At 41.4% G+C, this 10,796-nt stretch overlaps 1 long non-coding RNA gene across 1 annotated transcript in view; it reads left to right on the top strand.

Moving 5' to 3' along the window:
* Positions 1-10,796, top strand: part of LOC148139782 (uncharacterized) — a 519,617-nt gene that overhangs the window by 54,041 nt on the left and 454,780 nt on the right. The window lies entirely within an intron of this gene.

Below are 10,796 nucleotides of genomic sequence, written 5' to 3'. Positions count from 1 at the left end.
TCATGGCTGATCATCCCTGTTGCTGCTTTTGCCCCACATCCGTTGTCCTTTTTGCTTTAGATCTATATCTAACTCCTCAAAAGCATTCCATGTTTTGGCCTCAACTGCTTTCTGTGGCAGAGAATTCCATAGGCTCACCACTCTTTGGGTGAAGACATTTTTCCTCCTCTTAGTCTGAAATGGCCTTCCCTGTATCCTTGGCTTATGACCCCTGGTTCTGGAAACAAACCCAGGATTGATCTCTGGTCAATTAGAGTTGATGATTGAAGGATGTGGTCAGGAAGGAGTGCGAGTGAATTATTTCATTGAGCAACTACTGTCAAAAACCTGGCAGAAGGATCATATAAATAATACATTTTATTAGAATCACTTATCTATAATGAAAGGAATAATGAGATCGCATTTTTGGAAAATTAATTCCTCACACCTAAATTTATCCTCAGTACAGATTCATATCATTAAGATGTTAACAAGATCATTTTTAAAGATGTAAACAAAGCAATGAGGTTATCTTTGGAAGAATAGAATTGAAAAGTGGAAAAGTTTGTTAGCAGTGTATTGAACCTTGGTGAGACTACACTTATACAGTGAGATAAATACTTGTGAAGTCTCCCTATCACGGAAAGGATTTTTTTTTGAGGCACTGACTATTGTGGTGACATTCAGCTAGAAATGACAGAAAATTATTCTTTGAATGTGGAGGCTGCTGAGTGGTAAGTGAGGACGTGGGATATCTCTTGTGGTTTGGGGAAAGGGGGAGGGCAGAAGTGTCCGGCATGGGTTTGGTCCCATTGGAGGGTGGAAATCCTCAGTTGGGCAAAAGGAAAGCATTGGAAGGAGGCCAGTAGAAGGTGACATCATCAGACCAGATGTGATGGACCCCATTCCACTCTCTCAGTTTTTGTCTATCTAGGAAGTAGGGTGTGTGATTGAAGTAGCTGTGGGGATCATGAACTGCTTATCGCTCAGTGGGTGGCTTATCCCTGGAAATGGAGACAGGTGTCAAGAAAAGGAAGCGAAGAATTTGAAATGGGCGACATAAGTGAGAGAAGGGTAGAAATTGGATGTAAAATTGATGCAGTTATCCAGTCAGCAATGTGTTGGGGGAAAAGTTGAGGCAGGAGTAGCTCTGATTGTTTTAGTCAATGTTCCACAACCTCTGAACAGGCAAAATTGGGAACTCTTCGCAATGCCTTGTATTTGGGAAAGTGAGACAAGTGTAAGGAGAAATTGTTCAATGAGTGGGTGGGGAGGGATGAAAGATCCCCAGTAGGGACAGGGGAGGATGATCAGACATGGAAACTGTTTGGGTATCTGTTCAAAGTAGTGGAGAGCCCTTGGACCATATCCATCTGGAACTGCGATGTAGAGAGGGATTAGACTCCATTATGTGGAGGTGGCTAGGAAATTAAAAATCGTTGAAATGACATCTGACCTCTGAAGGATCACAGGTGTAAGTGGGAAGAGACTGGGTAAAAGCTAAATAGCAAAACGAAATCAAGATAGGAAGGAAAACAAATCTCTGGTAGGAACAGGCTGAAATAATGAGTCTGCTAGGATTCCTGTTTGTGGATTTTTGGAAGAAATTAGATGGAACCCATGTGAGGTTGAGGGACTAGGAGACAGTCCTGGACAGAATGACTTAATGTTCAGTGATGGGGATATGCCCAGAAAGAAGATTTTGTGAATTGGTGTTTAATTTCTTTGGTAGACGTTAGCATGCCAGATGTCAGCAGCACCACTGATGGGCTTGATAACAAGGACAGAATGAAACCTGAGAGAACAGTGTGGCATATTCCAAGGAAGATGGGTTAGAGTGGCTGAGGGAAATTGAGGTGGCTGATACTATGGGGACAGTTCTTGGTGTTAAGATTTATAAGTAGGTAAGATGTCAGAGGCATCTATGTGGAGGGACAATATAGGAGACATGAGAAAGGGTTCATTGAGTGGGGAGAGGGATTGCAGTTCAAAAAGATGGGTATTGAGGTGAAGGTGACAAAAGAGAATTTCAATGTTTAGAATTCTTATTTTTCTACTATTTTTATAATTCTTATGTTTAGAATTAGGTTTTAATATCACGTGTACTCAAGTTCAGGAGTACTGTGTTGTGCCTGAAATCCATTGAGGTGGGGTTACAAGGATAAATCTGAATTCTTTGCTGAGCAGAAATTGTTCATTGTCACTGATCAGGTGAGCGATGACATTGGAAGACAGGATGGTGGAAGGACCTGGGGATGTTAGTATTCATAAATTGCTGGAGTTTAAGTTCATTAACACCTGACGCACACTTTTTAAAAATAAGTTTTTAGAAAAAAGAAGTTTTAGTTCTTTTATCTGATGATTTAAACCTTCAACTTGGTTTTATAATCCAGGAGGTAGGAGATAGCCTGACTCAAAATCTGATCATCTCAAAGTTATGGAAACACTGATCTCCCAGGATTAAGATGTGTGTGATAAAAGCTGTGATGGACTAATGAGGATGACAGAACACGTGCCTTCTGGCAATTTCAGATCACCTTTCAGAGTAGGCCACTCTCAAAACTGAGATGTTAGTCACGGAAAGAATTAGCATAAAGCTCCAATTGATGCAGCAGACAGCTCCCACATGATCACTTTGGTAAGTATTCACAAATCTCTTTATCTTCTTGAAGTGCAGGGTTAAAGGCAATGAAACTAACTCAGAAGCTCCACAACCAGTTTAATTGGCTTTACTGCCTGTGGCTGTGGTTCATTCAATGAAGACACGATGTGGATTCAATCTCACCCCAATCCAGCAACAAATTGTCAGTGAGAAAAAAGACATAGTTAAAGAATCAAACACAAAATGATTTATTTGAGTAGAAGAGGCAAAAAAATTAATAAAGACCAATCCTTGTAACTCAGTAATAAGCAGGATGTCTCTTTCATTCCTGAATTAAGTTTGTTTTGTCATTCTCACTGTCCTGTATATATTACACTTATAGCCTATAATCATTTTATCGGAAACTGGCTGAAAATTTTGGGCCTTCTTCCAATTTGCATTCCATCCTGGGAACCACTTTCTTTTGTACTCCACATGAACTGTTCTGCTGCCAGAACTGGAAACCTTCCCACAATCCCAGAGCCTAATGGAAATCACTGAAATCCCATTATGGAGCTGCTCTGAGCTCACCCAGATAATACAAAACAAAGAACTGTGTGGGTGCTGGAGAAGCTCAATACTTCTGACTGCATCTGTGCAGAAAGAGAGAAACAGAATTATTAATGTTTTTGAGTCGAGTGATTATTCAGAACGGTTCTGAAAAAAGTGCTTGAACCCAGGTGCCCTGACTCCAGAGGTAGGGACACTACCTCTACAAGAGCTCCTTACGCTACCTTTTATCATTACAACAGCAACCTGTTCCCCCATTGTGCATTACTTTTAGTGCAATGGCTGTAAGTCCTATGTATCTTGATGAAGACTGAGCAGTTGGTTAATCAGGAATTATTTCTGAAAAGATTAACTGTTAGTTAACCACTTGTAGTTAAGGAAATTTACTATATGAAGTACTGAGCCATACATACAAAGTTTTGGTATGGGCTATGAATGTATTTTTGGGGGAATGGTGATGGAATATATGGCTATGTTGGATTGGGGGCATGGTGCAAATCCCAAACTCCACAGTGAAAGGATAGGGTAGATGAGGCCAAAGTATAGGGGCACTGTTTCAAAATTAGGAGCTGGCTTTTTAGGACAGGTGAGGGGGGGGGGGAGGAGAGAAGATTTTTTTCCCTCTGAGAATTGTACAACTTTGGAACTGTCTATGCCAGAAAGCGAAAGAGGTGGGACCATTGAATGCTTATGCTTTAAAGACAACAGGGTGGTGGTGAAGGGCTATTAGAAAGAGATGACAATGTGGAATTCTAAACAAATCAGCCATGTTCTTATTGAATGGTGGAATAAAAGGGGCTGAATGGTCTACTTTTCCTTTTTATTTTGTATGTTAGTAATTGGTTCAGAGACTGATTCTGTGTGATAGTCAGACTAACCATCAAAATTTCAGGAGACTGAGGGAAAACAGAGGGGGTCCACCCTGAACAAGACATCTAGTGTTTGTTAAATTCATCTGTTTATTTGACCCCATCAATCCATTGAGATTTAAAAACAAGAAGTGGATGTGAATTGCTGGGGCTTGTTTAGCTGTAATCCCTTATGGAACACCTGAATGTTGCTGTGTAAGTGCAGACAATCTGCATGAAATGAAGGTGAAAATGAGCTCCAGGATTGCTTCAGAGATTATGGCTGGTCAGGTCAGAACAACACTCCCCCAAAGGGCTGGTCTACAGTGTTAGAGAGAGTTTGCTGAGGTTTCCAAAAGTAGTCTGGAAAGTTGCCAGATTCATTCTAAATGTAAACTGAGATCAACTCTTGTGCGGTCTGTTCTTGGAGGTTGTTAGTTTTTAATCTCTAACCATCTGAAAACATACCAATCCATTTTATCGACATGAGAAGTTTCTCTCTGGGAGCCAGGTTACTTAATGCGGGTATGAACATAGGCCATTTGAAGCAATTTCTGCTCACGGCTGCTGCAAAGAGGCTTGAGTTTCTCGTTTGTGAAATTTAAGGAAACTAAGAACATTTGTTTAAAGAGCGGCTGGGACATGCCCAGGCTGAATTTAATTTTCTAGGAGAGCGATCAAGGAATGTAATAGGTTTTAAACAATAAAGAAAGTTCTTACAGCAATGGTTCCACTGGTTGGGTTTGCAAATTGGAACGTTGATACAATGAGTCTCGTTCAGTGGGACAAAACAAGATCTCTGTTAGTGAAAGAACCTCCCCCGGTTCAAGTAGAGAACCAGGATAAGAAAATAGGTTGAATATTTCACTTGCGTTACAAAATCCCTCTTTGTGACAGACTTTCTGTGAAGGGGAATTCAGCTGTTTTCTTAGGGCAGTTCTAATGGATGGTTATCAAGGTCATTGTTTCCATGAGAGTTTATCTGATATTTTCTCTGGTATTGTGAGTTGTAAAACATTATACATTCAACCATGGAACCTAAAGCACTGCCCATAACCCATCCCTTTTTTTAAGTGGTTCCTTTAAACTCAAACATGACCAACACTCGGTCACCTGGCCTCATGTGTCTACGACTTTGCCTTCATGTTAGTTTGTAGCTGAATAAATTTCTGTCCATCCCAATATTATTTCAAAGGCATGTTGTTGTTGAGCAGCTTTCATTCTTGGGGATTTATCTGTGGACTATACTTGGTTACACCCTGTTAACTGATTATAGTCTTGAGAAGAGAATAAACCACAAAAAGCAAGTTGACATTTAAATTCACCAACCAGGCCATCGCAACAGGCAGTCGAATGGGGTTCAAAGATAATCAGAGAAAGATAGACAGGATTGAGAGATAAGACGGTACTTATGAGAGTGCAAGGTTTATTTTTAGCCACTACCCTTGAAACCTCACCCACAATGATTCTATCTGCAAAATGAAAGAAATGAAACACAATCATTACCCCGCACCAGCATCCTGTACTTTCCCCTCCCCCACCCTTCCTTGTTAGACTCAAAACGAGAATGGCGGCTCCAACAGCTTAGTATAGTATTACTAACTTTTGATTTGATTTTATTATTGTTACATGTACCTTGTTTAAGAAGGGGAGTCGGGACAGCCCTGGTAATTATAGTCAGTGAGCCTTATTTCGATTGTCGGTAAGGTTATAAGAGATAGGATTTATCATCTGGAAAGGAATAATTTGATTAGGGATAGTCAACGTGGTTTTGTGAAGGGTGCCTCACTAACCTTAATGAGTTCTTCAAGAAGGTGACAAAACAGGGTGGATGAGGGTAAAGCGGTTGATGTGGTGTATATGGAATTCAGTAAGGCATTTGATAAGGTTCCACACGGTAGGCTATTACACAAAATATGGAGTTTCGGGATTGAAGGTGAATTAGCGGTTTGGATCAGGAATTGGCTAGCTGAAAGAGGACAGGGTGGTGGTTGATGGGAAATGTTTATCCTGGAGCTCAGTTACCACTGGTATGCCACAAGGATCTATTTTGGGGCTATTGCTGTTTGTCATTTTTATAAATGATCTGAATGTGGGGTAAAAGGATGGGTTAGTAAATTTGTGGATGACACAAAGGTAGGCAGAGTTGTGGATAGTGCCAAATGATGTTGTGGATTAGAGGGACATAGATAAGATGCAGAGCTGGGTTGAGAAGTGGCAAATGGAGTTTAATGCGGAGAGTGTGAGGTCATTCACTTAGGAAGAAGTAAGAGGAATGCTAGGCTAATGGTAAAACCCTTGGCAATATAGATGAACAGAAAGATCTGCACCCAGGTACATAAATCCCTGAAAGTTGCCACCCAGGTTGATAGGGTTGTTAAGAAGACATACGGTATGTTGGCATTTATTGGTAGGGGGATTGAGTTTCGGAGCCACAAGGTCATGCTGCAGCTGTACAAGACACTAGTAAGGCCGGAACTGGAGTATTGAGTACACTTCTGGTCATGGCATTATAGGAAGGATGTGGAAGCTTTGGAAAGGGTTCAGAGGAGATTTACTAAGATGTTGCCTGGTATGGAAGGAAGGTCTTATGAAGAAAGGCTGAGGGAACTGAGGCTGTTTTCATTGGAGAGAAGAAGATTGAGAGGTGACTTTAATTGAGACAAGTAACATAATCAGAGGGTTAGATAGGGTGGACAATGAAAGCCTTTTCTTCAGATGGTGAAGGCTAACACAAGGGGACATGGCTTTAAATTGAGGGGTGACAGATTTAGGACATATTGGGGTAGTATCTTTACTCAGAGTAGTGGAATGGCCTGCAACAGTAGTAGATTTGTTAATGTTCAGGGTATTTAAATGGGTATTGGACATACAAATGATGGATAATAATGGAATGGTGTAGGTTAGATGGGCGTCAGATTAATTTCAAAGGTCAGCGCAACATCGATGGCCGAAGGGCCTGTACTGCGCTGGAACATTCTCTGTTCTAAAAGTCTTGTTTTGTGTGCACTACAGGCAGATCATACCATACAAAGTGCACAGTACAACAGAATGAGGAATACAATATTACAACTGCAGAGATGATGCACAAAGAGCGAGCTCAGCATTAAATTTAAGATTTGATAGGTCCATTTAGAAGTCTGATAACAACGGGGAAGAATCTGTTCTTGAATCTGTTGGTTTGTGTGTTTAAGTTTTTTGAATCTTTTTTTAAAAATCATTTGTGGATTGTGGGTGTCACTGGCTGGGCCAACATTTCATACCCTCCCCCAATTGTTAAAAGTCAACTACATTGCTGTGGGTCTGGAGTCATACATAGGCCAGACCAGGTAAGAATAGCTGTTTCCTTCATAGAACAATATAGCACAAAATAAGCCCTTCGGCCCTCGATGTTGCACCAACCTGTGAACTAATCTAAGCCCATCCCCCTACACTATCCCATCATCATCCATAAGCTTATCCAAGGATTGTTTAAATATCCCTAATGTGGCTGAATTGGCAGGCATGGTATTTCACGCCCTTACCACTCTCTGAGTAAAGAACCTGCCTCTGACATCCATCTTAAATCTATCACCCCTCAAGTTGTAGCTATGCCCCATTGTACAAGCCGATGTCATGATCCAAGGAAAAGACTTTCCTGAAGAAGGGCTAATGCCCGAAACGTCGATTCTCCTGTTCCCTAGATGCTGCCTGACCTGCTGCGCTTTTCCAGCAACACATTTCCATCTCTGATCTCCAGCATCTGCAGACCTCACTTTCTCCTCAAAGACTTTCACTGTCTACCCTATCTAATCCTCTGATCATCTTTGTATGTCTGTCAAATCCCCTCTTAGCCTTTTTCTTTCCAATGAGAATAGATCAAGTCTCTCAGCCTTTCCTCATAAGACCTTCCCTCCAGATCAGGCAACCTTCTGGTAAATCTCCTCTGCACCTTTTCTAATGCTTCCACATCCTTCCTGTAATGGGGTTGACAGAACTGTACACAACATTCCAAGTGCGGCCACACTAGCATTTTGTATAGTTGCAGCATGACATTATGGCTCCGGAACTCAATCCCTCCACCAATAAAACTTAACACACCATATATGCCTTCTTAACAGCACTCTGAACCTGGGTGGCAACCTTCAGGGATCTATATAGATGGACTCCAAGATTCTTTTGCACATCCAACTACCAAGAATCTTTCCATTGACTCAGTATTCTGCCTTCCTGTTATTCTTCCCAAAGTGAATCACCTCACATTTATCTGCATTGAACTCCATTTGCTACCTCTCATCTCAATTCCTCAGTTTGTCCAAGTCCCCCTGCAACCTGTAACATACTTCCACGCTGTCCACTACTCCACCGGCTTTAGTGTCATCTGCAAACTTACTAACCCATCCACCTATGGCTGCATCTAAGTCATTTATAAAAATGACAAACAGCAGTGGTCCCAAAACAGATCCTTGTGGCACACCACTCTTAACCAGACTCCAGGCTGAATATTTTCCATCAACCACCAGTTGCTGCCTTCTTACAGAAAGCCAGTTTCTAATCCAAACTGCAAAAGCACCCTCAATCCCATGCCTCTGTATTTTCTCCAACAGCCTACCATATGGAACCTTATTGAATCCATGTATACCATGTCAATTGCCCTACCCTCATCAACATGCTTGGTCACCTTCTCAAAAAACTCAATGAGGTTTGTGAGACATGACCTGCCTTTGAGGAAACCATGTTGACTTTCTGCAACCAAATTGTTGTTTGCTAGATGATTATAAATCTTATCTCTAATCTTTTCCAAAACCTTTCCTACAATAGATGTAAGGCTCACTGGTCTATCATTACCTGGGTCATCCTTACTGTCCTTCTTGAACAAGGGCACAACATTTTCAATCCTTCAGCCCTCTGATACTAAACCTGTAGATAATAACGACTCAAAGATCAAAGCCAAAGGCTCCAACACCTCCTTCCTAACTTCCCAGAGAATTCTCGGATAAATCCCTTCCTTGAAGGGCATTGCTGAAGCAGACACGTTTTTCCAAAATTGATTCATACTCATCGTTAGAGAAGAAAATGAACCACAAAAAGCAAGTTGACATTTAAACTGGAACCACTCACCAATTTAAATTCCACCATCTGCCATGGCAGGATTTAAACCTGGGTTCCCAGAGCATTACCTGGATTAATAGTCTAGCAATAATACTAGGCCATCACCTCCCCACCATCGTCTGCCTGACAGAACACTCACCCCATCCTCCACGTTCACAGGAGTTTGACTTTCTTCCTTCATACAACCAACCTGCTCATTTGTTCACTTATTGTTTGTGGAACCTTTCTTATTCCTTTATGCTTTTATGGGTGTCACCGCCAAGGTCAGCATTTGTTGCCCGTCCTGAATTGGCATGTGAGGCCATTTCTTAAAGTAGTTAAGCGTAAACCACCTTGTTGGGGGTCACAACACACAGCCTAACCTGTATGGCCTTCCTTAAAGGATCCAGGTGGGTCCACCATTCCTGAGACTAGCTTTTTAGATTCCAACTTTTTTATTAATTGAACTTAAACTAAATCAAGGTACCAATTTGGGATTTGAATCTGTGCCCTCAGAGCATTACCCTGGACCTCTGGATACTCGTGCACTGATAATATCATTGTGCCAGTGTTTCCCTTTAAGTCTGTAAACACAGGAACCAATTTGTACATATAAACAACAGTTCCATTTGGAGTCATACAATCATAGAGATGTACAGCATGGAAATGGATCCTTCAATCCAACCCGTCCATACCGACCAGATATCCCAACCCAATCTAGTCCCACCTGCCAGCACCCGGCCTATATCCCTCCAAACCCTTCCTGTTCATATACCCATCCAAATGCCTCTTAAATGTTGCAATTGTACCAGCCTCCACCACTTCCTCTGGCAGCTCATTCAATATACGTACCACCCTCTGCGTGAAAAAGTTGCCCTGTAGGTCTCTTTTATATCTTTTCCCTCTCACCCTAAACCTATGCCCTCTAGTTCTGGACTCCCCGACCCCAGGGAAAAGACTTTGTCTATTTATCTTATCCATGCCCCTCATAATTTTGTAAACCTCCATAAGGTCACCCCTCAGCCTCTGACACTCCAAGGAAAACAGCCCCAGCCTGTTCAGCCTCTCCCTGTAGGTCAAATCCTCCAACCCTGGCAACATCCTTGTAAATCTTTTCTGAACCCTTTCAAGTTTCACAACATCTTGAAATAGACAAATTAATGTAATGTTAAAAATGCAACTGTGTGACTGGAATTTTACTGATTTCAGCTGCAGCAGTGGGAAGTAATTAAATATGAGTTGGATAAGGTGCAGGTTAAATGTGTAGAAGTGAAGGGGACGTCATAGGTCAGGTTTTTTGAGATGATTAGAAGGGTTAGTGCAAAAATAAGATTGAAAATGAAACAACTTCATAAGGTCAAAAACTAGAAAAGGATATAAAAGGAATAAAAAAGAAAACTTCAGCAATTTGGGGATTACACCTGTGCTGGTCCGACAGAGGGTGGAATATTTCTCTATTGTTAAATTCAACACTTTTTCAACAATAAGCTAATAGCCTGAAACCCAAACTGGTTCACGGGGATTTAAGGTGTTGATTAGCTACTCAATGAGGAGACCATTGTGCACAATCCCTAAAGTCGCAGGCTATTGTGAATAGCTTTTTTAAAAATGAAACTTGATCAAGGCAGGTGTAATTTTATTCCATTGACGTAATGGAGTTGGTGGGGGACTGTCTGTGTTTGGATGCCTCACATTCACACATCAAAGGAATTGTGATCAGTCAGGTTCGTGAGTTTCAGTGACTGCTC

The sequence above is a fragment of the Chiloscyllium plagiosum genome, unplaced genomic scaffold (assembly GCF_037043375.1).
Source record: "Chiloscyllium plagiosum isolate Xiang-an unplaced genomic scaffold, Cpla_swu_hap1 HiC_scaffold_37, whole genome shotgun sequence".
NCBI lineage: Eukaryota > Metazoa > Chordata > Chondrichthyes > Orectolobiformes > Hemiscylliidae > Chiloscyllium > Chiloscyllium plagiosum.
This window is presented reverse-complemented; position numbering and strand designations above follow the sequence as displayed.